General features: G+C 39.7%; 1 protein-coding gene across 3 annotated transcripts in view; it reads left to right on the top strand.

The window, feature by feature from the left end:
* Nucleotides 1–7,053: 7,053 nt before the first annotated feature.
* The window catches only part of SGCG (sarcoglycan gamma), a 142,854-nt gene continuing 122,877 nt past the window's right edge, over nucleotides 7,054–27,030 (top strand). The window contains exon 1 of one of the 3 annotated variants that reach the window (XM_074569272.1): nucleotides 7,054–7,239. The gene's annotated coding sequence lies outside the window, so the exon portion shown is untranslated. The remainder of the gene's footprint in view (nucleotides 7,240–27,030) is intronic. The other 2 variants (XM_074569291.1, XM_074569302.1) reach the window with 2 other exon arrangements.

Genomic DNA, 27,030 nt, shown 5'->3' with positions numbered 1-27,030 from the left:
GTGTACGTTCAAAAATAAGAGGGGAAAAACAGCAAGAGGAGTAAAGGAAAAAAAAGGGAGCAAGGAAGGCATGAAAAGTCTGAAGGGATAATTTGGAAGAACTGTCCTCGACAGAGGGAATGCAATTAGGAATGGTCCTCATCCATACCGTCTGCCAGGAATGAACACCAAGGAAACTCTCCTGTCTGGGTTTCCTCTTGCTTGGACCTCCTAGGCTTGCACTGAAAGGAGCCTAGGACTGAACCAGTACCTACACATTGGGGCCCCTCACTGGAGAAGGTGCCAGAAAAAGTTGCAATCCTCAGTTACTTGCAAATGAATCCTCAGATTATTGCCTAAACTACACTCAGCTCTTGGTAGGCTATATAAAGAGCTTGAACAACTTTGAGAGACAATGATGGATTCCAGATGCTGCGTGAGGAATACAACAGGCAACAGAAAACCCGCAGAGGAGGATGTTCTACATGCCCCAGGAGCTCAGGTGCCTGCTTCAGGGCTCAGCCTTAGGCATCTGTGTCCACTGAGGATTTAGAATGATGAGACTTCTTCAGAGGTCATACCAGGATTTTTGTAGCTTACGTGGTTACAGTCTGAATGTAAGCCACGGAACAAATAAGAAAATTCTGCTTTCCTGAGATGAAAACCTGATTCCTTTAGGCAAAAAGTTTGCTCCAGATGGATGGATCTAGTGTTTTAATGTTACAGCTTAAAATCTTATGTGAAAGACTCCATGATAACTTGTATATTTGTGACATCAAGTACAATAAAGAATGAAAGTTGAAAGACATTTCAAGTTAGATTTTTGTAATTCTCTATTGTTTCTTTTTTTTTGTCAATAACTACTGAGCTGCAAAACCAAACTGATTCTTGGAAAAGAAGGGATGTTTTCATTATAAATTCAGATGCTCATCCTTTTAATTTTTGGAAGAGATCACAATCTACAAATGTGTGTGCAACAAGTTGCTACTATGAGCAAAAACTATCTTTTTGTCACAGAACTTTGAATGATAGAAGTTGTGTATCTTCTAGCTTTCCATATAATTTTCTAGTAGTATAAATACTGCTATCATTGTCACTAATATCAGTATTATCATTTTATTACCATAGTTACTGTGAATCCTAGACAGAAACCAGAACCACTTTGTGCTAGATGCTGTACAGACAGCAAAACGTATAATCTAAGTACAATAGCAGAAGCAGGAGACAGAAATTAAAGGCCCTACAGATAAACATGGGAACACAGGTACAATTGTGTGTACTCCAAGCATCCAAATGGTGAGAAATTGAGAAATGTTTCACCACAGCTCCTATATCCTCTGCCAGATCCAGAAACCAACTAGTGTCTAATTACAAAAGAGTTCCCATGCGAGAGCCTACACGTCTTTGTGCTTCCTTAGTACCAGTGAATAAAGGTAACCTCCACAGTAATATCAGCAGTCACTGTACTTCTGAAGGTCCCCGAAGGGCTTCAGTCCTCTGGAGCTCATACTTACATAGATACTGGGTCGGAATGTGAAGAAACACCTTGTCACCCTATCTAATTTCAAGCAGGGAGCTATTACTGATACCTAATCACAGAGCTCAGAAAAAGCTCTGTCTTTTTTGGAGGGGAGGGAATAATATGCTGTCAAGGGCTTGCTAGAAGGCACCTGCTTTAAATTTTTTATAGGTCCTCCTGACAGAAGAAGCAGGTGATGATATATAGCCTCAGAACAGCTGTTGCATCCTCTAGTCCTGAGGTAGACCACCTTGAATTTTTTGGACCTTGAACTTGCACAGTTTGGATGGTGTCCAGGGAGATGGCCTCATAAAACTACCTGAGATTTTTTTCTCAGAGAGAAGCTGATCACTCAGGCATAATCCCTCAAAACATTAAGAACCCTGGGTTGCTCGGGGGTTTTTTGTTGTTTGTTTTGGGTTTTTTATAAGTGCTCAAATTGGATACATAGCATGAGCCAAAGAGATTTCACAGAAACAACATGGCTATTTCACACCCCACACAAAAGTATACATACTTTTGAAGTTGGGCACTCAGGACAGGGCTATGTTGGCAGCGTAATGGTAGCACGGCTCATGATGGCACTGAGAAAAGTCACACAATAACCCAAAGGCTGTATCTTTGGAGAAAGATGAATAAGTGGCCATGAGCCAGCTGAGTACAGGTGGATCCACGCTGTCAGTATGAGCTATTCCCAACTCTGACCTTGAGTTTCTTTATTGGGAAAGTCATTTAGCTTCTGTTACAGCTGAGTAGGAATTCACAAAAAGACATAAGCAACAGGCCAGTGCATGGGGGATGGGGACAGGTGAGGAAGGAGAAGGTGAACTCAATTGTTTACATGATGGTATAGATGCCACAAAACCTAACCGATCACCATGTTAGCCAGCTCATTACAAAACCAAATCTCTTTACATTCATATCTCACTCATTGTATATTCCATTGTACAAGCAATCTGTCTTCGAAAACAAGTGAATACGCAGTCACTCAAAATAAATGAGTTTTCTTCAAGGATTTTACAGTTGCTATCAATAATATGATATTTTATTTTCTATGGAACAGATTCGCATGCACAAGTTATTACTACCTTTAAGTCTAGGTGATCAACATATCAAATTCTGCTGCTGCCCCAGTGATTAAAACATATTGTGAACATTTTATTTGCACCAATGATTTTTAAAATCATATTTTTGATGTACAAATCCATGTAAATTACGGTATGTTAGCAGGTACATAGTTTTTGAAACAAGCTAGAGCAAATGAAGTATTACTTGCTTCTAGTAGAAAAATATGCTTGTATATAACAATGACAAACTACAGTTTATGAAGGTATATTTACCTGAAAATATACAGTAAATATATATCTGCAAAACTTGCAATGTTCTATCGAGTTGAATGTTCTTAAACTTGTTTCACTTACCAGCCTGTCATTCTTGTTCTGTATAATTTTTTTTCTGCAAGAAGGATTTATTTTGATCACTAGCAACCTTTTTTTACGATATAAAGCAGGTATTTTCTTATTTTTTTTTTATTTAAGAAAATGACTGAATTTTCCACTGATTTTGATGTAACTCACTAGCATATCCAGGAAAATAATTTGCAGTACATTATCTCAAATTCAGACAGATAGCAGTTCAAGGGAGCAGAAGAGATTTATTACACATAATACAAACTGGTAGCAAACAGCACCCCTGTGTGGGGCCCTTCACAAAAGATTTCACAATTAGCTACAGATCTTGGTTGTTTCATAATGATCAGCAAAAAAACAGTGACAATGAACCTCAGAAGTAACCTGAAAATGTTGATCTCTCCTTCTTTCATATGTACAGAATGCACAGAATTTTCGCCAGTCCTGAGCGGCAGCTCCATGGGTTACTCCCAGGGACCTTCCAACTCCTATGAACAACCAGATAATTATTATTTTCATGAATACTACAACAGCACCTGGAAGCCCAGATTGGCACACCATTTTCTATACTAAAGTATCATCCTCTAGGATCTCTGGTAACAACTTTTGCAAAAATATCTATACATACAAAATATTTAATATTATTTTTAGACATTGGTACAGCAACAGGATTGATGATCCACAAAGAAGACGGAAGACTCTGCACAACAGAGGGCAGGAAGAATAATGAAGAGACAAAACCAAAGGGAAACATACGGATTGTATAGTCCTACGCTAAAGTAGGCTAGCTTTTCTTTTTCTTTTCTTTTTTTTTTTAATTATCCAAGCTATACCCTGGCTAGTCTATGCCTACAATACTTTGATTACTGTAAATCACTCATAAAACACAAGTCCTGTGCCAGACACAAGTTCACCACAGTTCACTACAGCTGTCCCAGAAAAGCTGAGATACAAGGGGTTGGAAGAGACTGGAATAACACTCTGACTGAAAAAGAGAAACACTTCAAAGTGTTGTAGGTCATGCCAAGAAGTTGCAGGAAGTCAACGGAGGAAGGGATTATTCCACACATAGAAGATAAGCTGGATGAAGAGATAAATTAGATGTTCAGCATTTCCTCCTCTCATTTCTGAAGTAAATACTTCATTGTAAACCAAGCAATTTATGCTCCAGTTTCATGTATGCCAGTGTGTATCCCATCTCATATCTCAGTCACTTTCCTCTTGAGGGACAGCAGCCATTCATGAACAGCCATCAGCAGTTCAGTTCATCAGCACAAACTTCCCTTCCCATCAGCAAAAATTAAAAGCAATGAATCTGCATGCCCATATGTGCTTCAAATTGCATTGGCTAAAAGTTAAAACTCAATTCAGTTCTCCACGGACTAGGATGACATCAAGTTTGTAGGCAATATTGCTTTTACCGCTGCTCCTGGGTGTTTAGGATACACTTTGCTACACTGGTTGTAAAGGTGAGCTCAGTTTGGAGACCTGCAATACAACTCTCCACTACCCATGTAGGAACAGTGTAATTATGGACAGTGTAATTTTTATTACATATACAACCAATACTCCCACTCCTTTCAACCCAATACTTCCATGTGTTCAGCTCAGATTTGCTCTCTTTCAAGCTGTGACTTGTTCTTTTGATGTCTAAGTCCCTTCTTGTCCAATAATTCCTGCAGCACTTCCCTTATTTCCTACTTTTCCAGTGCTTTCACTCATGCATATTTCCCCTAATTAAAATCCCTTTTAAATTAAAATCCTTTCTAAATTAAAATCTCTTCCTCAATGGCTCATTTTCAAATGTCCATGACAAGGCAGCCAAACTTCTCCTCCATACCCACCATCTCAGTTTCACATGCGTTTCCTCCCAAGCTCCGTAACATTCTGACGTCCCCAAGCCCCTGATCTTGTCATTCTCTTCACCTTCTAAACCCCTGCCCTTGTCCACATACATGATACATTTTCTCCTTTGTTGCCTGACAACCTTTTCCTGCTCCTTTCTCCTTTTCAGTTATCCCATTGATATTCACTCCTCTCTGCCTTTCTGAACACCCCTGTTGTAAAACTTGTCAGAAAAAATATATTTATCATTTATCTTTCCAGTCTGCAAATCACTCCTCTTCTCTGTCATGGGCAATTTCCCTCTTTACTTCTGGATCCCATTTTTTTCTCCCAAACTTCCCAATCCCTTATTCCCCCAACACCCCAACATCCTCCAGCATAGGCCCTTTGCTCCTTTTGTGCCCTCTGTCCTGACGCAACTCTGACCACACATCCCAGACTCTTCCAGGAAAAGTGTTCCCAAACTCATACCTCCCAGTGTGAGAAATGCTCCTTATCCAATAACAACAGCTCAGACAGTGAACGATACGAAGCACGTTTTATTTGAACATTCTTGCAAGAACGGGTGACCCAGCAAGTCGGCACACTTCTGGTTCTTGAAACACACCTTTTTATTTCCTAATCCCCAGCTGAATTTTCCCTCCCCTGTTTCCCATTGGTTAGGTACTCCAGGGTTCACACTCTGTCCGGAGCGCCTAAAATTCTTCCTGGATGTCCTGCCTCTGTTTACTTCTCCTTATACTACACCTAAAGGGATTATCTGACTAGTTTATTTCTTTACTTTTTGGTAAAACTGCTCAATGCCATTAGCCCTGGTTAAATGTTTCACTACCCTTCTAGACACTAATTTGCTATGAATCAGTTTGTCCTTTTGTCTGTGTGATGAGAGATGTTCTACAAGCCTTTGCTGGAGCCTCTTTGTCTAGTCATTCCCTTATCATGTCACCTCTGATGGAAACGGCTTTTCTTCCTTGCAAAAACAATACCTGCCTTTCTTACACCAGGCTGACCACAAACATGCCCTGCCACGCCATGACCCCATCTGGAGTACTTGCGTCCAGCTCTGGGGCCCCCAACATAAGAAGGACATGGACTTGTTGGAGCAGGTCCAGCGGAGGGCCATGAAGGTAGTCAGAGGGCTGGAGCACCTCTCCTATGAGGACAGGCTGAGAGAGTCGGGGCTGTTCAGCCTGGAGAAGATAAGGCTCCAGGGAGACCTTATAGCAGCCTTCAAGTATTCAAAGAACTTAATTGCTGAGGTCTTCTCCCTGGCATCCAGTGACAGGACACATGCAGATGATTTAAACCTGCACCGGGGATGTTCAGACTAGACATTAGGAAGCATTTATTTGTCAAGAGGGTGGTCAAACACTGGAACAGGCTTCCTAGAGGTGGTCGATGTCCCAAGCCTGACAGGGTTATAGGCATTTGGACAATGCCCTTAATAACATACTTTAACTTTTGGTCAGTCCTGAGTTGGTCCGGCAGTTGGACGAAGTGATCATGGGGCCCACAGATAAGATGGGGAGGGACCCTTTATCAGGGAGTGAAGTGATAGGACGAGAGGTAATTATTTTAAACTGAAAGAAGGTAAATTTAGGTTAGATATTAGGAAGCAATCCTTTACTGTGAGGGTGGTGAGACACTGGAACAGGTTGCCCAGAGAAGTTGTGGATGCCCCATCCCTGGAAGCGTTCAAGGCCAGGCTGGATGGGGCTTTGAGCAGCCTGGTCTAGTGGGAGGTGTCCTTGCCCAGGGCAGGGGGTTGGAAATAGGTGATTTTCAAGGCCCCTTCCAACCCGAACCATTCTGTGATTCCATGACCCCAAACCCGCTCCCCAGCACAGGCCGAGCCCAGCCCTGCCCGTCCCATGGCCCCACTCAGCCGCCCTCTGCCGAGGCGGGGCGGGGGCGCCCTCCAGAGGTGGCGGCCGCTCTCTGCCCTGCCGTGCTCTCCCTGCCCACCCTCCCCTGCCCTCCCTGCCGGCGGCGACAGGCCCCAGGGACCCGCCGGCCGCGAAAGACGCGGGGGGACAGAGCTGCGGCGCGGTGAAGGGGGCAGCCCTGTCAGAGCCGCGGAGCTGCTGCCGGTGGGGCCGCACCGGGCGCCTGTTGCCGCGGGGAGGGCGGGCGCCGGGGCGGGCCGTGGGCCACCGGGCGAGGAGGGTGCTGGCGGCTCGGGAAGCGGGGCTGCTGCCCGGCCGCCGTGTGGAGGAGGGAGGGAAGGAGGGAGCAGCTCGTTTCCCGCCCCCTGCTCGGCCTCTTCTCCTCCCTCCCCGCCTGCTTGCTTCCCTCCCCGCCGCGCCGGCGAGACTGCCAGAGCGGCGCCCGCCCAGCGCCCGGGGCTGCCGCCCCGCCGGGAGGAGGGAAGGAGGCGCTGCCTGCGGGGGAGGAAGCTGGATGAAGACTTGTGCCTCAGGGCGGGTCGGGCATGAAGGGGACCGCGGGGACTCTGCCCTGCCCTGCCCTGCCCAGCGGGGACATCAGGTAACGGCCCCGCACGCCTTCCCCCCGCCCTCCCCAGCCCTGCGCGCCTCGCCCCGGCAGGGCCCGGGAGAGGGCAAGCGCCATCGGAAAAGTTGTCCTCCCGCCGCTTGCCGAGGGGCGGAGGAGGGAGGCGAGGAGGCAAGTCCTGGGTGCAGAGGGTGCACATCGGTCTCGGCGAGACCCACTTCGCGCTCTGGAAACTCCGCCGGGTCGCTGAGGCGATGCTCGTCCCGCCGCGGGGGGGGAGGGGGAGGCGCCGAGCAGCGGGGCCTCGGAGTCCCCCTGCCTGGGCGGCCGCGGCTCGGTGCCGGGGCTGCGGCCGGCAGAAAGTTTGCAGCGGGAGGGCGAGGGGCAGGGAGAAGCGTGGGGAGGGGGCGCAGCCCTTGCCGTGGGGGCACAAGCGGCCACGGGCGCCGCGGCGGGTCCCCCCACCCGACCCGTGGCGGGAGCGGTGTCGGCAGCGCTTCGCCGGACTTGTTCCACTCCTGCGACCTCGGGTGCCGTTTGCCGCGGGGAGGTAGGGTTAAGCATCCGTAGAGGTATAATGTTGGCATCTTTAATGGTCTTCCGTGGAATTTGCTAACCTCCTTGCTCCAGCGTAGAGATGTTTAGTAAAAAAAAAAAAAAAACAAAAAGACCAAAACAACAAAAGCTTAGCAGGAAGAAATGCATAGCGGTACACCTGGGACTTCAGTGTGCTGCTTGTATTGTATGGCATTACTCTAAATGCACGGCTGTTCTTCCTGAATCACACTCTGCTGGGGCTTTTTAACTGAACGTTTGTGGATTGGGTATAAACTTTGAGTGAAATTTGTGGATTATCATTAACGCTATTGGAGATTAAATCCCACCTTCAGTGTTTCACAGTGATTTTCGTCCCCCTTTGCTTATAAAGGAAAACAGATCGGATTTGTGGGTTTTTTTTTATTAGTTTTTCTAAAGTCATTTAAGGAATAAAAAGTGAACAGAGTGCTGCACAGAGGTTCTATGTACCAGTTCTACAAAGTGAGAAAATGACACTGAACCACCTTAAAGACAAACAAATAAAAAATCTATACCTTCAAAAGCCCCCTTCCTTACCAGCCCAAAGAAAGATGTGTACATTGCAAACTGCCTTGAGAGTGAAAAGATTTAAGTAATTTTAAATAAGGCGAGGTCTCCCTCACAGAGAATGTTCTGCACTAACTCCCTTGATTAAATCAGAGAGAATCTACCTTAAGAGTTACCATCTGTGGTTCTATTTTACTTCCAAATTTTCAAATACAGTGTTCGTTGCAAAAGCCAAAAGAAAAACTTGAATGCAACGAACTTAACTTCATTAAATCAGAAAAGGATGTATAGCTTTTTGGGGTTTGCTTTTTTTTTTTTTAGTAATTAACAAATTTGGAACCAAATTTAGGGGAGCATTCAAAAGCATGCTAGATTGAGCAACAGCATTTGTTACTGCAGGTAATGCCAATGATTGCTCACTGGACATTGATAAAGCAGTGTAGTTAACGCTGGTTTTCAGATTGAGACTTTTCTTAAACACACTGTTATCCTCCTAAGAAGGTCTATGGCAGTTAATGACCGAATGCAGCTTGGAGACTACTTTATGTATGCTCAGTTTTTTATTAATGGACTTTTATACTGATTAAGCTGAGAGGGGGCTGAGGAAAGAGAAGTATAGGCGTGTATAAAACTTGAAAAGCTTCCCACTTTTGTGTGTTTTGTCCTCTGGTTAGGGTTTTGTTTTTTTTTTTTCATTGTCAGCTTCCAGTGTAACATCTCTCTGGGCTTTCATGCAAGTGGCAGATTTTATTAAACATATGAAACAATTTTCTATTGTAAATTGTTCTGTAGATCTTAACTTCCTTTAAAAGATAGATATGACTAGGGAATTATCATTTTTCTTGGCAGCATGACAGTTAAAACTTGGTTCGCATAGGAACGAGCATGTGTAGTGCACTAAAAGAAGGTGTCATTCTAAACTGTCATTGACTAACTTTTCAATGTGTCTTTGTGAAAGTGATTATATCGCTTGTAAAATGACTGCTTGGATATAACTAAGAGGGAAGAAAGAATTAATGTAGTGATGTAGGATCTAATTTAAGATTCTGAGTACAGATTTAATATTTGTATGCCTATGGTTTTATTTCTTTAAACAGGTATTTGAGTTAATTTTCTTCATATTGGCATCCCAGTTAAACTCATGAAAGTACTGTTGATGCAGCAGTGCTTAAGCTACATAGAGGTGGAGCGTGGATTTTTGCCTTTTATAACATCCTGAAGCAAAATGCTTTGTTTGCTAATAAGCTTTCTATTCTGATAACATGTCCAAATTCTATATAGCTATTGCTATCAAAAGCTAAGCTCATGTTAGGAGTCAGGAGTTTAAACATGTGTTGAACAAATGTTCTTTTACAGCATGTGAAGTCTTAAGCAGTGAAAATGGCCAGGTGGAGCAAGGGAGGCATATAAAATGCCATTAAGGTATCGAAGCGTGGGAAGTTTGTTAAAAGGGGAAAAAAGAGAAGGAATTCAGGAATTGAGGGTGATGAACTTTTGCCGTAAAAACTGTTACCAGCTTTTGAAGATACTTCATACCTTGAGGATTTGGGGTAAAGGTATACCTGGACAAACAGTTGAGGTATTTGCCTTTACCTGAAAACTATGGTTGCATATAAAGCATATTTCTTGTTCGGTTTGCAAACCTTGTACTGCTATACTTTAAAGCCTTCTCTTGAAGGCTTCTCTTGAACCATGACAGAAAATGCGTTACTTCATTGTTAAACCTGTTTGGTGCGGTTGAGCTAGGTAAAATGACGGTGAACTAGTTAACTGAGTGTAGTGTTTGTGTAGAAGCAAGAGACTGATGCAAAATGGAATACTGGCTAAAGAAAATTCCATCTTAGTTACAAGTTCAACACCCAGGCACTGGGGAGTGCATACTGTAGAATGTGCAATCTGTAGAAAGTAAGGGCTAGCTTTTGTGAAAGGATTCCTTCTGGTGGCCACAAATAAGTACTATCCCTGTGTAATGAGCAGTGAGGTTTCTCCTTTGCGTGCCCATTCTGTGTGTTTTTCCCTGTCTTCTGTTAGATCACCACTCAGTCTCCTCTCAACTCCTAATGCTTTAATTTTTCCTTTTATGTCAGCTTTTCTAGACCTCTAGCAGTTCTTATTTTCTGCAGAGTTCCTTTTAGTTCTTCTGCATTCCTTAGGTAGAGTGCTCTCTATAAAAAAAATAAACCTGTAGCCTAACCAACAAGTAAACTGTAAAGATTAGTTTACACTTCAAGGCAGTGTGTTGTCTTCTATGTGAGAATATTCTGTTGCTGATCACTTTTAGCTCTTGGTAACTCTAACCACCAAAATACCATTTTGAAGAATAGCTACCTATTATTTGTCCTTATCCTCTATTTTCTCCGTTGATGATGCTTACATAAATTATTTACCTTCTTGAATTGCATCTTAATTTTCTCCTAGATCATGTCTTCAGTTTAGCGTGATTATTCTGAATTTTAGTCCTGTATATTAGGACTTCTGGCTCCAGCTTCTAGCTCTCCTTGGACTAAAGTCATGCTCAGATTTAATAAGTATACTCTTGTCATTTAAGTTTATTAATAAAGTGGTGAATATTATATATCAGGACAGACTGGAGAAGCCCCTCTTAAGAAAGTCTTCCAGTTTGTTAATTAATTGGTAATAATGATTCTCTGAATATGGTATTGTAACCTATTTTAAAAATAAAATCAAGGCAACGGGTTTCAGTCTGTAGGTATTATATGAGTGCATAAATACGGGTATTATTGTCTGTTACCAGCTATTATCAAGCCTAAAGCAGGAGTAATATGTATTTCTGTGTTATAAAGGTTTTGTTGTCACAGCTTGCAAGAAAAGAAGGTGCTTTTGAGGCCTCAAGTTTAGAAATTCTTTTTAATGCAGTAGTTTTCACTGAGCAACCAAATACCTTTTCTTGAATGTCAGGTCAAAATACTCCTGGGCAATGTACCTTGCCTCGTATCATGTATACTGCTTGTAATTAAAATGCTTTCCACAAACTTCACAAAAATTACCAAGGTAATATAAGTGCTAGTTTTGCTTTTTAGTTCCTGACAATTATTCATAATAAGTGACTTTAGTCAGCAAATATTGGGGAATAATATAGTCAAATTACTGAGCTGTTTGATTAACTACCGTGTTTTAGATAATTTCTAAATGTCATGCAAGGTCAACATTTGTACACATTTATGAAAACATTAGAGGAAAACTACATATAGGATTGAAAAATAGGATTTGTTGTTAGGGGTATATGTCCTGAAAATCTTAGCAATCTGAAGTCTCTTAAGAAATCGTCATTATATTAAATTTGATGTTAAATTTACCTGCTTGCTGCTGATATGTAGAGGTTTAGATTTAACAGAGTGATACTGAACATCTAATTATCTTTTTTTTCCACTTCAGTGGAGAGGCTCACTATAATGTTCCAAATTAATGTATTTGTCAATATTGCCGTTGATTTAAGTCACATAACGTGTATCAGCCTCTGAAATTGAAGAATTACTTTTGTAAACTGTGACATATGTAGATCACACAAAAATACACACAAAAATAAATTACTAACTCGTGGTTGTGCATTAAACATTCACTACTTCTGAAGATGAACATTTTTTATAAAAAATGTGGAAAACTTCATAATGTCATGTCTGTATAAACCTGGAGAGACAGCTTCTATTTGTTTTGTAAGAGTTGATCTATGGAATTTGAATTTTCTGTAGTGAACACCATTACTTATTATTATCATGAAAAATTACCAGTAAAAACATGTCTGTGTTGTAGAAAAGTAGGTAGTATTTAGAATAGGACAGTTTTGAGGAAGAAGTTTCAAGATTCAAGAAACTGTGCAATGTGTACAGAAAAAAATGCATTAATTAAAAAAATGACAAAATAGCATATTTATAAGTTTATGCTAAACCCAGCAATTTATTTGATTTCAGGAACAAGGAAGTTCTTTACATAACTGTCTGGCAGTTTTTCCAAAATAAAGTTTCTTTGTTAATGGGGAATTGTAATGTAATTTGCAATGTTATTTGTGACAAAAGTAATATGTGAAAAATCATAGCATAATACTGTTTCTTTGGCTTGATCTCTTTAGGCACAACACTTCTTCGGGCTATGAAGTTTGGCATGGTTTTTGCTAGGAGGTTTGAGGACACCGGTATTTTTTGTATATATTTTTCACAGAGGTGCACATGTACATAAATAAAAAGTACTCAGTCTTTTCCTGGTGTCAGTTTCCAAACCTGCGAGTATTTGAATCAGACACCAAGAAAAGAGAGTTGAAGTGGAAAGATCTGGCTGATTAAAGAATTTTTTTGTGGAATCTCATACTCCACTCTCAAAAACAAACTCCCCAAAATCATATGAGAAAGAAGGTTGTAACCAGTCTTGAAAAGAGTATGATAGCAGCCATTGTGGAAGTCTAGAGACGGCCTGCTGCCGCCTCCTTGTTATTTGAGCTGACACTGTGTTCTGAAGCCTTCTATTCTTTAGAAAGAAGGTTTAGTTTTTAGAAAACCATTTACTATGTCTTGACACTTGACGGCCAGAGCCATCTTTTTGTCTGAAGTGCAAGGTCATATTATTACTTCTCTTGAGACATTCATTGTTGGATGACCTCTGTTCTTTACAGACCTAGAAGGAAGTCAGGCCCAGTTACAGACATGATTAGAGGTCTTCTCAGGATCTTTTCAGGCATGTGATGAGTTCACTAAGACTTGTAGGCAGTGAGATCTCCTTCCTCCCTTAGTTCACTGGCTGGCTAAACCAAGGTCATCTCGGGAAGCTCTTTAATTGCTTTGGTCAGTGCAAGACCAAGTGAAATTGAACAACCTTAATGGTCTTGTCAGTGTGAAGAATGCTCTCCTGTTCCTCTCGGTCTATAAAATTTGTTGAGGCAATTGTAGACATGCACATTGTGATTCCGCCAGATTCGTTGTAGTGGGCATTGGTGGGAAAAAACATTATGGTTGGGGAATGATTTCTGTATGTATGCGTGGTATATATGATAGTGTCTGGTTATGTGTACTGTATGGTAGCATACATGTTCCTGGTGCTTCATATTCTTCAACTAACATTTTAGAGTAAATTCACTCAGGTGGTAGCTGCTTGAGCATTGAGTGATTATTCCTTCAGACATCAGGGCTTCCCTTTTCTGGCAGGTTAACCAAACTCATGATGGTATGTGTCTTCACTCTTCCCAGTCAGTGAGAACATAGATGGTAACTGTATAGGGTGGGTGCTTGTCTGAATCAAGATCAATGGTGTTCACAGTAACAGTTGCTTCATTTCGGTGTTTTGAGTTTCGTAAGTCCAAAATGCATGAAAATCGTTCTTACATAAACTTCAGGAATTGCTGATAAGAATTGGCAGCTCTTGATAGTACTGTGTACTTTGTAAACCAAAAAGCAAGGGGAACTGGGTCTCCTTTGTCAAGAAAACATGATGGTTTTGATATGCTGTATTACCAGTAAAGTTAACTTTTTATTAGTTAGCTTACCTGGTTCCTTAAACTTAAAGATGAATTCAGCGAGGTTTCCAGTTTGGTTTTAGAGTGTTTCTTATAATCATGTCTCTTTTGAAACTACCTTATTTTGGTTAGAATTTTTTTACTCACAGGATTTTATTTCTTTCTAGTGCTTTTGCCAACCTGGAAAAATTTCATTCTATCACATATATTGGATACTCCATCCATAGAAGTAATCAGAGATCAGCCAGTCTGGAAATACTTAGAGCTAGATGTCTGCAGCCAGGCTAATTCTTTAGAGAGGAGATTCTAAAATTTTAAAGGAAAATTTAAATTGAAAAGGCTAGAAAAACATGAAACCAATTTTATTGTTGAGCATACAACAGCTTTTCAAAAGAGCAGGTATTTATATGTTTGCAAGTGGAATGAGCTACTGGAAATTGTGGAAGTTTTCCTCCACCCCAAGAAGTGTTATAAAGAAAGACCATAAATCATTTGGATTTGTTGTTTTGAAAAAAGTATCAATATATTCAAAATAGAGTTGAAGATTTTTCTAAAAGAAAAGAAAGGTTAATTTCTTTAGCACTTTGTCCTAGGCAAAACCAATTTACTTATATGCATGTTTTCACTATTTTCCTTTAGGGAAAGGATAGTCTACAGTAAAGCCCTAGTTTGAAGAAAGAAAAGTGAGAAATAATATAATTTCTGGTTTTACCCGAAAGAATGGTGCAAGCAATACGGATCCCTTAATATGATATGTGTAGCTTCATCGTTGCAATCACAAAAATATATATGTCTGGCTTTAGCACAGCACTTGATGCTTTGGCTTCAGCACCCAGTTTCCTCAACAGTTGAAGAGTTATGAAAAGCAATTCTGATATTCTGCAGGGGAGGGAGGATTCTTTTATTTTCTTTCAAGATTGTTTAATGTTTGTAATAAATTATATATTTTTAAGTGAAAAATACATGTTATAAGGGAAGTTCCACTTTTAGCCAACAGATCAGAACTACCTCATACGTATTTATGAATCATGTGCTGGTTTTATGAAGCTCACCTTTTGCTTTACGTTGTCACCAGCATCGGCAGGAAGGATGATAAGCATCTCTTTTCCAGTTATTCTATAACAGACAGGCAAAATGTATGTTTAAAATAAAAAAAGCAGAAGGCACTCTGAAAGCCCATTGAATTCCAGTGAGAGGTGAATCTTAGCAGCTCCTTCCTGATCCTGTACTGATTGTGAAAAATCAGAGCTTTTGGTGTTCTGAACTTTGTGCGCTTTTATTCTCCGCTTTGGAGGGTCAGTTCATTCTAACGAGGCACTATTTGTAGACACAAATTCGCTGCAGAAGGCCTTTGATGTGTTGTTGCCTATTGCTTCCACTTTCTCTGTTTAAAGTTCTGTTCTGCAAAGGGTGGTTTTGAATCTTGCTGCTGTTCTCCTCCATCATATATATCCAATGAGTGTATGCTTTTAAAGAGCTGTTGTACAATCTAAAGGAGGGGGCTTTCCAAGTTGCTTTTCCCAAATCTGGTTAGAGGTCTCCTTTGCCAGCAATGAGAGTGTGCTTATGTATATTCCTAGTCTATTTGTGAAAAGCTTCAGCACACCCACGTATTCATTGATGTACAGTATGACACAAGCAGTTCTGAAACAGTGTGGTACGTGATAATTGTTTGGGTTTTATCTCCTGAATTAAAGAGAACTATCAATGAAATTTCCTCAAAGTTATTAAAATATTTATTACCAAAACCCCTAAAAGAGTCTGTGTTGTAGGAGAGAAGATTCTCTCAAGGGGAAATAGTTGCTTAAAAACCTGGGAAGAGAGAATGGAAATAAATGGTTATTTTTTTCCCCAGGTGACACAGATTACCAGTGAGGTGTTGGGCTAAGAGATACTGGAACATATGCTGTTCAATGAACTCATAAATTATTTGAAGAAGAAAGCTAGTGTTAAGGTGAGAGCTTTAGCTGAATCATAGTGAATTAATCAAGGTAGTTGCTACTAAAACAGCAGCATTATTTCCTGGACATATTAACTTTCATTCTCAGTAGATGCTAAGTAAATTCTCAAAGGATATTTGCTTTAGCTCTTGCCCTTAATCATCTGTTTTTTGAATACTGTTGGATCTTCAAAGAAGAGTACTGGAATTATTGAATATAACTTTCTGAAAATGTGAGTTCATGGCTCAGTGATGGTCAGAAAAGTGAATGAGTATTTCGAATTAGTAGAATAGGAACCAAGAGCAACATAAAAAAAAATATATATATATAAAATGGAGAAAATGAATGCGTTTCTGTTAATTTTAAATACCATTGGCAGTTACAGTTATTCTTTCTCAAAAGATACGCGTTTACAAACAATTGAGGGAAAGGCAGAAAACGCATCAAGGAGATGCATCTTCTTCAACAGGTGATCAAACAGATTACAGCGCTTTATCTTGTAAAAGAGGTGCTAAAAGGTAGTGTGACAGAAGTCAGTGACATTGAGTGGCATGAAAAAAGGTGAAGAGGGGCTCATTATTGACCGTTGCTCATTGCGTGAGAACATTCAGTGAAATTATCAGTCAGCAATAAAATATAAGAAATTATTAAGTAATTAAGCTGTCAGACTCATTGCTGCAGGATGTTATAACAGGCACATGCATGAAGGACCTCACAGCAGAGTATTCAGATTGATGGACTGAGTTCACTGGTAGCCATCAGGTGGAGATGGTCCAGAGGCAGTTTCTGCGCAAGGAGGTCTCCTAGTCAGTCTCAAGTGCAGAGAGGTAGAACAACATGCCGGTGATGGAAGTGTCAATCCTTGACCTATTTCTTACTTTTTTTTTTTCATAAGCATCCTTTTTATCAGAAACAAGATAGTGACTATACAAAATTTGGCCACTGTTATGTTCAGCTGTAAGCTATGCATGCGGTGTTCACCTGCAAATGGGCATCTGTCTCAAAGGAGTGTGTTCAGATAGCCTTCTACTGGAGTCTAATTAAATTATCTTGTCAAATGTAGTGTTTTGATCCAAGAACATTCAATGCTGTGTAGAGAAAGTTACAGCACAAAATTTAGATGGTCTGAATTATTTATTACTCCTTTGAACTAAACCACCATTAATAGTCATGACATTAAGTTGTGGTAGTAGTTAATTTAAATGCCACTAAAAAAGGTGCAAAAAAGCACTGTGGTTTGGGGGATAAGTAGACTCCCTCATCATTGCTTTTTCAATGGTGGAATTACTAGGACATTTCAGTCAAGTTTTGCAAAGAATTTACCCAAGATGTCAATAAAGACTTTCTTTGTTCTGAAAGATTGTTTCAGGTTAAGCATTGTAGACATGCTTTGGTTCTTGATGCAACTGAACGTTGCTTTGAAATCTATGACAATAGCATTGCACAGGTCTCTCTTGGTTTTAATGCAAGGGCATACATTAAGAAAATGAAAATGCAATTAAAGATACTACATTTTAAGGGGCATAGTTTGTTTGTGTTAATATTGAGCATCGCATGTTTAGGATTATAGCAAACGTGAGGCTGCTGAAATCTGTAATTCTAACTTCTCAAAAGAAAGGCAAAGTCAACTTTGCCTTTATCAGCAGTGAAACTTCTCCCCCAGCCCCCTAGCTAAAATAACAGGCCTTCAAAGAAAACACATACATGTTGGGGAAAAGGTCTTTTTTTCCTTCTTTAGTAATACAGTTTTGTTAGCATGTGCTGTCTTCTTAACAGCACGATTTGACTCATGGCTGTGAACAAAGTAGCAGTCTCATCAGACCTGCCTTTTTAGGGGAGGTCATTATACTTCTGAAGTGTCTGCGATAAGCCATCAACATAGGTTACTGGGTTCTTAATACTGTATAATTATGATATATGTATGATTCTGCTCTTTGTCCAGCTTGCACCTACTGTTCTGATCCCTACTTAGAGACTCTCTTCATGACTATAGGAATAGATTGTATTTTTTGAAACACTAGCCTTTGAGCAAGAAAGTATGTATATATGGTAAGCGAATTTTCGCTGTTGCTGCTTTCTTATTCCCATAAGTGAAGGTTAATCTTAAATCTGAGACAAATGAAATATCTATACTAAAAGAAAACATCCCACCCTCCATTCCCTTAAAAGTATGGTGCTGTGTATCTCTGTTATCTTCTGGCTAAACCTAATAATCGCTAAACTGTTCTGAGTTTTGGAATTATCTTTTCTTGTGGTAATCTAAGACACAGGGGGTATGTCACACATTTTCTTGGAATTGTTGCTGTCATTACACAAGGTCTTTTACACAATACTGAATTCTTTGGAATATTTTGAAAGTATGTGTAAATTATGGCATTTTTTTTTTGTTTGGATAGGTGGTCAGGCTTTTTTTTCTTTTTTTTTTTTTTTTTGGTGTCTGAATGATAGGTTAGCTTGCAGCCAGTTCAGTCAGTAACCCAAACCCAGCATGTATAGTTATTAGTTGCTCAGCTGAGTCCAAAAATACGCTAATAACAAATCCATTCAGTCTCCCATTCCTACAAAAAATGCAAGTGCCTACGCGTGCCAGAGAATTCTTGTCTCAGGTTGTGTATATACTTGGCGCCTGCACGTATGTCTTTAAGCATGCCAGACTTTCATCTGTGATGAATGCAAAACTGATTGAAGACCTTATATTGCCAGATAATCATTTTTGGACATGCATGCTGATTCATGTGTTTTCTTTAGTCCTATCATCAAGCCGCTGAACAAGTGCAGAACATTTTTCTCATTTTTCCAGCCCATGTTTCCAGCAGACATTTGCTGCATCCACTCTTCACTGGCAGGCTTACTTCAAGGTCCCCACCTATCCAGAAATCAGCTCCTCATGCAAATATCCAGGAGTTGAGGCCATCTGTGAAATCTGCTTCTCATCTATCCATCATTAGGATTTATTGATTGTACTGTCATTTTCAGGTATAATCTCTGACTCAGGGTCAGTCTCTTTACCGTGAGTACTGCAGCTTCCGGCTCTCCGTGTAAATCATGATCATGGACTCAAAGAGTCTTTTTGCACAGTGTGCAGAAAATTGTAATTAACAGCAGAAATTACTAGACTAAAATAATTTTATGGCTGCATACAAAATCCTGTTTTCATTTAAATTGCAGCTCTGTGGGGTTTTGGAATACCTAGTGGAGCTATAGGGATACAGCTACAAGTTACCTCACAGCTGTGTCTACTATTTATGCATTTTTCCTGGCGATGATGTTTTTATTCATGTGGCAAAAAGTTCTACAATGATAGTTACAGATTTATTAGTTAGCAGAAGACTACTCCTTGGATCTTGAATTTGTCTTCACACGTTCAGATACTCTCTGGTTTTTCTGTCTCTTACGAGTTGCAATAATAAAATATTATTTACAGGGGCTAAGGAAGCTACAAATATTTTTGACACGTCTCCCATATGTGGATTTTTCATAGGGATAATGATCCTACTGAAACTTCATCTCAAATACCAAGGTATCTCTTAGCCAGTGTAATTGTCTGCACAAACTTCCTGTGAATGGTTAGGAATTTGAAGGAATTTCAAATCCAATTTCAACCTACCGAGACCTGCTAAAACTTTGGAAAGATTCAAAGATTATTGCACACGCTGTCTTCAGGCTTGATCTGCCGTAGTGTTCTTTCTGAGACATAGTCTTACTGTCAGCTTGCTTGTTATTTACTAGAGAAACAGTGTAATTGTCAATATGCATATTTCTTAAACACTGTGCTTGTGTTTGTAGCTGATAAAAACTTTAGGAAAAGAGTTCCAAGACTACTTTTGAAGTAGACAATTAGAGCATAGTTAAGTTGACTGAAGATGGGCATCTGGACCCTATGGTGTCCTGTCTGGCCAGTAAGTTGTGGTGGAAGGACAGGAGTCTCCCATATTTGGTAGCCCCGTGTAGGTGCTGCATATACTCTAAGGCACCTAAAATACAGTTAGGCAACTGGAAAGGTCCTCCATTGACAGGCTGCAGCTTTGCTGACAGGCAGACAGACACATCCATGTAGATATTTTTTTTCCCAGTCTTTATGTGAATTGTGCAAAGCCAAACTAATACTTCTTGAAAATTTTCAACAGCAAAATATGCTTGTGTACATTAATTTGACGAATAAGAAATTCTTATTACTATAAAAAAGAGCCATGATTTTGGGGGCTACATTGTAAAAAGCTATTTATGTCTCTAAACACAAATATATTCTGTGTCTTGGCCTGTCTTCGCCATTTTCTAACTGTAATCTTGTAAATTTGGAATCTGAGATCGTCAGGAATTTATTGATAAAGGAAACGGTTCGAAGTGTTTTTACTCTGTAAAGTCCTCCAGGTTCTGGAAATGCATGAAATACCTATGCTGCCCCAGTTGACCCCATTGATTCAAAATTACCAGGTTGTCCTTTTGTGGTGCATAAAAACATGAGTGCTAAAAATGGAAAATAAGTATGTATGGTAATTTAAAAGAAATGTACATAAAAAATAAGTTACCGTTTCTTTCTTAATTCTGTTCCATTCTACAGTAATCTCCAAAGACAATTACTATATAAAACCAATAAGCTAACTAAAAGCATCAGTGAGAATATTTTCATTATTTTGTCTGCAGTCACGTGAAGAAAGAGGAAAATGCATCCCGCATAGTAAGTGGATTGACTGAAGCTGGTTGTAGTAACAAGCTATCTCTGCAGCCAGCTGCAAGAGACATCACATAGAAGTTGCCTGATCCTGATAACATTTGGAGAGACTGCCATGACTTTCTCTGAGTGACTCTGGAAAATGAATTCATTCTTTCTGTTCGTCCTTTTGAATAGCTTATTAATACAGACTTTATTCTAAAGGAGACGCTGGCATGTCTTCCCGTTAGTGTTAGATGTAACTCATCTGGCATTAAGTATGTGAATTACGCTTTTTCACAATGTAGGTCTTCAATGAGGAAAAAAAAATCATGAGATAAAATTGAGAAGCTCCAGGCTTTTGTCCCAAGAAAGCACTTGGTACTCCATGAGAAACAGGGACAACTGGTGATATCTTCAGTAGTCATAGAAGGTTAAGAAAACAGGGTGATTCGAATGGAAAGAAAAGATTATCTATTTTTCTTGTAAAGAGAAAATGCAGTGTTTCATTTCCTGTAGGTAGGCACAGGTGAGCTCACCTCTACAAACTGAGCAAAAGAGTGACTTCTATTTCACAGTAATTGCATCTTACCATATACACTATTCAGCCAAGAGCTGAAATTAAGTGATTTTGGTGATACTGCGGGTTAATACTGGTGGTCTGTGTTGACTTGTTGTCTAAGCAAGACAATTTTTATAGCTTTCCAATTTTTAAGTAGTACCATTAAATTTTGCTAAGTAGTGTTAAAATTTCAGTAATTGTCTTTACTCATTGTAAAATCATGTAAATGAACAAGCTTCTATTCCAGGCCCCTTCACTTCTTAAGGAAAAGTGGAAACTTCTCCAGGCTTCCAGTAATTGGTAGTAGCAAGTACTTTCCATCTACTCCTATGAAATACCGAACATCTGACTCCTTTCTGATGGGATGCTCCTGTTACTCTCTGTTATAATAAAAGATTTTAATAGCTTTTGCTTATGTAGTGATAAAATTACTGTCATCGCCTTTGTGTCTTCTCTTGGTTTTATGTCTCTTTTTTCTTGGTAATTTTAAAACTTGATTAATAAGAACTGTTAATGTTATTGTATTGTCTCTTCATGGGAGTTATCATCGGTCATCATCCATACTTATGCAACACAGCCCTATATCACCTGAGTAAATGGCGATACTGATGGCATTAGTAGTCTGTCCTCTCCACTGTCTCCAATGGCCTTATTACTAGGCCACTGACACATAATTTTCAATGGTTTTGCTGGCAGTCAGCTATTCTACAAAACACTTAAATAGTTGAGAATTTTGAGTTGAATTTCAGATTGTATGTGGGAATGTGCCTTTCCACCTGCCTGTTTCATCTTCCTTTTTTTATATTTCTGCCTATTCCTTCATATAGTGTCCTATTTCATGATCTGCAGTTGTTCCTTGTGAGTGTGCTTTACCACTGCAGATTGTTTCCATCTTCTCCACCCATTCTCAGTCCCTTCCTTTTGTTTGCTTCTCTCATCCGATTTCTTGGTTTTTCTTTTGCGTGTTGTCCCCCTGATTCACGTTTCTTACCTCTTATAACGCAATCTTATCACTTCTCTTTAGTATAGATAACTTTTTCTTTCTATTCATTGTCTGAGCGTAAGCCAATTGCGTTTTGAAACCCCAGTGAAAAGCTGTCTGGCCTCATTTCATAGCAAAATTCCACAGTGAGCTCCAATAACTGGAAGGAGAAATTGCAGAAGAAGTTTTGCTTAGCCTAGAGGAAGACTTTTCACTAAGCAGTTTCAGGAGGTCAGCGCAGGTTAGTTTTAAATAAGGTAGAGGTAAAACGTTTTGTTATATGAGTTTTCTTGAGCTTTGGCTTACTGAAGAGTCTGTAATGTAGTTAATGTACTGTTGGAAATAAATACCTAGTCTTTCTCATCACAGCTGCCATAAGAAACCACGCCGTTTGTTTCAATGAGTTTGATCGTTCTAAATTTTACATAAGTCTTCTCCATCATCATTATTGAGGGATGTCTGTCCCACTAAGAGATCTTTTTCCATTACAGAAGTGTCTGTTTGCAGGCAAGAGAACATTCTACTCACTAGTGCTTCTTCCCAGAATTAAACAAATATAATGAAAGCTGTGGTTCTGGAGACTTACTGTTCTTGAGTAGTTCGTTTTTGTCTATACAAGTAAATACTCAAATAAGACACGACACCATTTCATGCCATTAGGACTGCCTTCTGTCTCTCAGAATATTGACCTTGTATTTTAATAGCGAATCTAACATAGATTTGATGTAAATGCAGAGAATACATAGCAATAGGTTACTGAGAAGTTGTACTCTGCTTATGTATAATTTTATAATAAAGTCATAATGCTCTAACTTCCGTAAATATCAAACTAAATAGGGCCCAGTTTTCCAAGTGGATAAATCTCATTGCTTATTTAGTGACAGGAGACACTTCCCACGCCATGTAACCTTTTGTTCACTGGCAGAAGGTACGGAGTTACTTAGAAGTGTCAGATTATATTGCAATCACATAAGAATCCAATCATCTTTTTTTAACTTTTGCTACCGTTTTTTTTTAATGACCATCCATGCTGAAATTGTAATGAGAATTCACAGGCTTACTTCAGCAGGTAGGTGGCAGAATGGACATTTTTATAACTGGAATAAAAGCTGTTGTGTTTTATCACAAGTCCTTCCTATTGTCTTGTTTACCTTTAGTAAGGTATGGCAGAATGGAGTCCTCTAATGCAGTAAATATTGCCTCAGAATAAGCTTCAAGGAACAACCCCCTTTTGTTATGTGCATATATAAAAAATATTTTTTAATATATATAAACACACGTATGCTTCTTTGTATTTTGCTTGTGTATTCTTCTCAGCTAGTCTCGCTGATACATTTTGGTATGTAGTATTTCCTGGCTACATGAACCAGTTTTTTTACATTTACGTCAAACTTGAGTTGATAGTAACATTAAGGTCACAGTGTTTTTGTAGCTTAACCATGGAAGCACCTTTTCAAAACTGCGTGGTGTCAAAGCAGCTTGACCTTGCATGTAATTACTAATGAAAAGCAGAGCTAGCAGGCGGTTCAGATATTTCAACTGAACAAAAATACCACATCTTTGTTCTCCTTCGTAAGTAACAAACAAGGTCGCAGTAACTGACCAAGTTACCAAACTTCTCAGGTCTAAACTTTTCCCTTATATTGCTACAAAGCTGAAAATAAAATGTTAAGAGTAGTTTTTAAAAAATATTTTTTCCTCACTCCAGAAATATTACGCTTACTCCGTATTTACTGTAGACTTCCATGTGTGTACTCCCAAGTAGTTTGGAGTGATCTGTTGCTTTCAAAAACAATTGATTACCCCTGGTGCTGAACCTTTCCCAAAAATCACAGGGAAAAGGCTGTGGATGGTTCTGTGATGGCTATCTAGTTCCAGCCACTATCTTTTTCTGAAGACTTACAGACTCTTCTTTGGCATAAGATTGTATTTGCCACTGTGAGAGAAAGTGGGCTCGTTGGTTCTTTGAAAATCAGCCCACTGAAAATGTGCCACCACCAGAAGGGCTTGTCCAGTACAGTGCTTGTTCCTTGATTTCTGTCCCAAGGATCCTGAGAAAAGAAAGCGCCTGCTGTTGCCCATACAGTTAGTTCATCCTGTAGCCTGACACTGAAAAGTTCTCTGGAAAAGGCAGTAGCTGAGAGAAGGCTAAACATCAAGCGAATTATACTCATGCACTGCTAATGAGCAGGCACCCTTTACAAGAAATTGTAAAAGCAGATCTCTCCAACATGTTGCATATGTAAAAGGACGAATTCTGTTGTCAAGCTCACTGAAAGTCACAGTCTTATAACAAATCTTATATATTTGTTGTATATTTAGAATTATGGAATATTGATGTTCTTAAAATATATCACACGTGTTTAAAGTATTAAGAGAAATATTTGGTACAGAATACATAAATAGATAATAATGGGCATAATAAACGTTAGCAGAAGTCAAGGACAGGTTAAATGTTATCGAAGTTGTCCTTCTGAGAGGGGAATACATGATCTTTGTAAATAAATCACATGCCTAAGCTGTCATCCTGAAAAATTACAGGTCACAACCAAATAAATGTAAATTTCTTCATATTGATGTGTTTTGGCAGATTTTTTTCAGGATTTTATGGTAGGAGTTTAAGTTGTATTGACAGGCTGTGTTTCTTTAAGTTCTTGAAAGATTTAAATAGGACTACCGTAAAGAATTTCAATTTACCTGCTGCAAGCTAAGTAAAAATGAGCTAAATATAATATAATATAATTCTTATTAGATTATAAGAAAGGAAATACTGTGTGTAACATTGAATTTTTTGTATACAAACTTACAAAATATGCAAAACCAAATACAGTCTCATAATGAGGGCTTACCTTTTCACAATGACTGGCAAGGTGGGCCTTTTCTCAAGGTTACTTCTTATTAGGAATTTTTTGTGAGGCTTTTGCCTGTGCTAAGTATGACCTACTGTGCATGATTCAACAGGTCTTTAAAATAATTCATGGCTTGATGTACAGTGCACATATGGTTAATGTAAAATAGACATATGTAGTGCAGCGCAGTGGCTGTAAATTTTAGAAGTCCAAAATTCTTTCTCCAGAACAGAAGCAAAGGAGTTATTTTACACTGTAGAGTACCGAACTTCATTTAATATAACTTGGAAGAAGGTACGGTTGATGAGCTGTCTACCTTTTTGGTCATAGGCTAGAGAAAGGGACAGGGAAGTGGGAAACCAAATTCAGAAACCAAATTGGAGCGTGCTACTTCATCTTGTAGATGAATCTTAGAGTGGCTCACTCTCACGCCAGTCTGTTTGTGCTACATCACTGTGTGGCAAAGAATAAAAGATTTAGATATAACAGAGAGTAAGTAACAGGGAACATAACATCGTAGTACAATCAGAAAATAGTTCAGAGAGAAGAATGTCCACTGACCACACCTGTTCCTTGAGACGATTAGTGGGGGCTGGCTGACGTCCATTCTTCTCAAGCCGGAGACTCTTTGGAAAGGCAAGTTGCATCCCTGCTGCATATAAGCAGGAGTGTACCTCGTGTAGCAGCTACTTCAGAACACTTTGAACTTTCCAACGTAGGCTTCTTTGTTCTTGAATGGCTTAGCTCTTGAATGCCATCACTGTGTTTATACAAGCCATTGGTTTGCGGTAATTGCCTTGACATGATGTTGCTGTAACTGTCACCGTTGGTGACGCTGTGATCCCAAAGTGTTTATTTAGGGTTGTCCTCTTTTATGGGATACAGCAGCATGAGCTAATATGAAATGTTGTAATTTGGCATCTGTGGTCTTGTACTGCAAACTTTGGAGGAGACGGCTGTCTTGCCACGGATGATTCTCTTTGCCTGTTTGCTTTCATCAAATATTAGTCCTCACTGCACTAGGTTGTCCTGTTGAAGTGAGATCAGGATCAGGTCTAGACTTTTTCTGTGTAGAAGCCTAGGATAACTGACACCTGCTTTTCCATTTTCTGGGCACCTGTCCCTATTGCACAGAAGAATGATACTTATCTTTGGCGTGTGCCAACCCCCAGCTCATTCCTGAGGAATGACTTCAGCCTACGTGAGTCAAGTATGAATCTTTTCATAGCCAATTGTAAAAAATATATTTGCAAATCATCCATATTGAAAAGAACCAAGCTTATAGGGGGTATGTTCAAGGGGAGTCCCCATGTGTCTTGCAATAGTAGATGGCATCTGTTTATATGTCTTTCTCTACATAATGTTTATAACTGTGGCAATTGCAGTGCATGGCTCTCTACAGAGATTTGTGGGCTGCCAAGGAAGACTTGTGGATTCCCTGACTGGTTCTTTCAACTGAATCTACATTCTATATGTAGGACTTCTTTGAATGACTTGGTTACTTTCCAGGACTCTTTGCTGTTCCTGAGACATCATCTTTATCAGTCTTAGAATACTGGTCTACATTGTGATGGATGCCAGTTACGCCCTGCTCCCTGCTAGAGGTGACAGCTATTCCTTGATAACTGAAGCCAGTACAGGGGCAACAGCTCAGTCTCGAACTCTTGCAGGTAGAAATGAATTGTGCCTTTCCTCACCTTAACATAAAACAGAGGATTCAGAGAGGCATGTGGGATGCCAGTATCTCCAGTGCTGTATTTATCATAAATTTTGGAAATGCCACAACTCCATCTTGCCCATTAATCTGTCTTTCACAGTGGGTCACAACAAGTGCCTAGGAAAGAATACAGGAAACGTCAAGCTTTTAGTGATATTCCCCAGAATATTATCCAACACTCTAGAAATATGTATTTCAAGAATTATCAGAGCTGGATGCCATGCCTTTGTTTGTGAGTTTTAGAAGGATCTCTCTTCCAGGAATTTGTCCACTTTTCTCTTTCGATCTGGCTAATTTCTTAGCATACATACTATCTAGAGGCATCATTGCATTTCATCTGCTTACTGTGCTCTGAAATACTACTGTACTGTGGCATGTTTTCACTAGTTTCATACTCCAGGAAGTCCCTATGAAAACAGTGAAGGAAGTCAGGCCCAGTCCTTTTCTTCCTTCATGCCCTGGACCTGGAGTTTTAGTCAAAGAGTCCTCCTTGAGTCAGTAAATTTTCTACCATCCCCTGGAAGTTAAACTGTAATTCAGCCTGAAGTCATTTGCCAAGTGTCTTCCTGCTAGACAGAC

Source organism: Larus michahellis, chromosome 1 (genome assembly GCF_964199755.1).
Source record: "Larus michahellis chromosome 1, bLarMic1.1, whole genome shotgun sequence".
NCBI classification, from domain to species: domain Eukaryota; kingdom Metazoa; phylum Chordata; class Aves; order Charadriiformes; family Laridae; genus Larus; species Larus michahellis.
The sequence above is the reverse complement of the archived record's forward strand: the minus strand, read 5'-3'. Positions and strand labels throughout refer to the sequence as shown.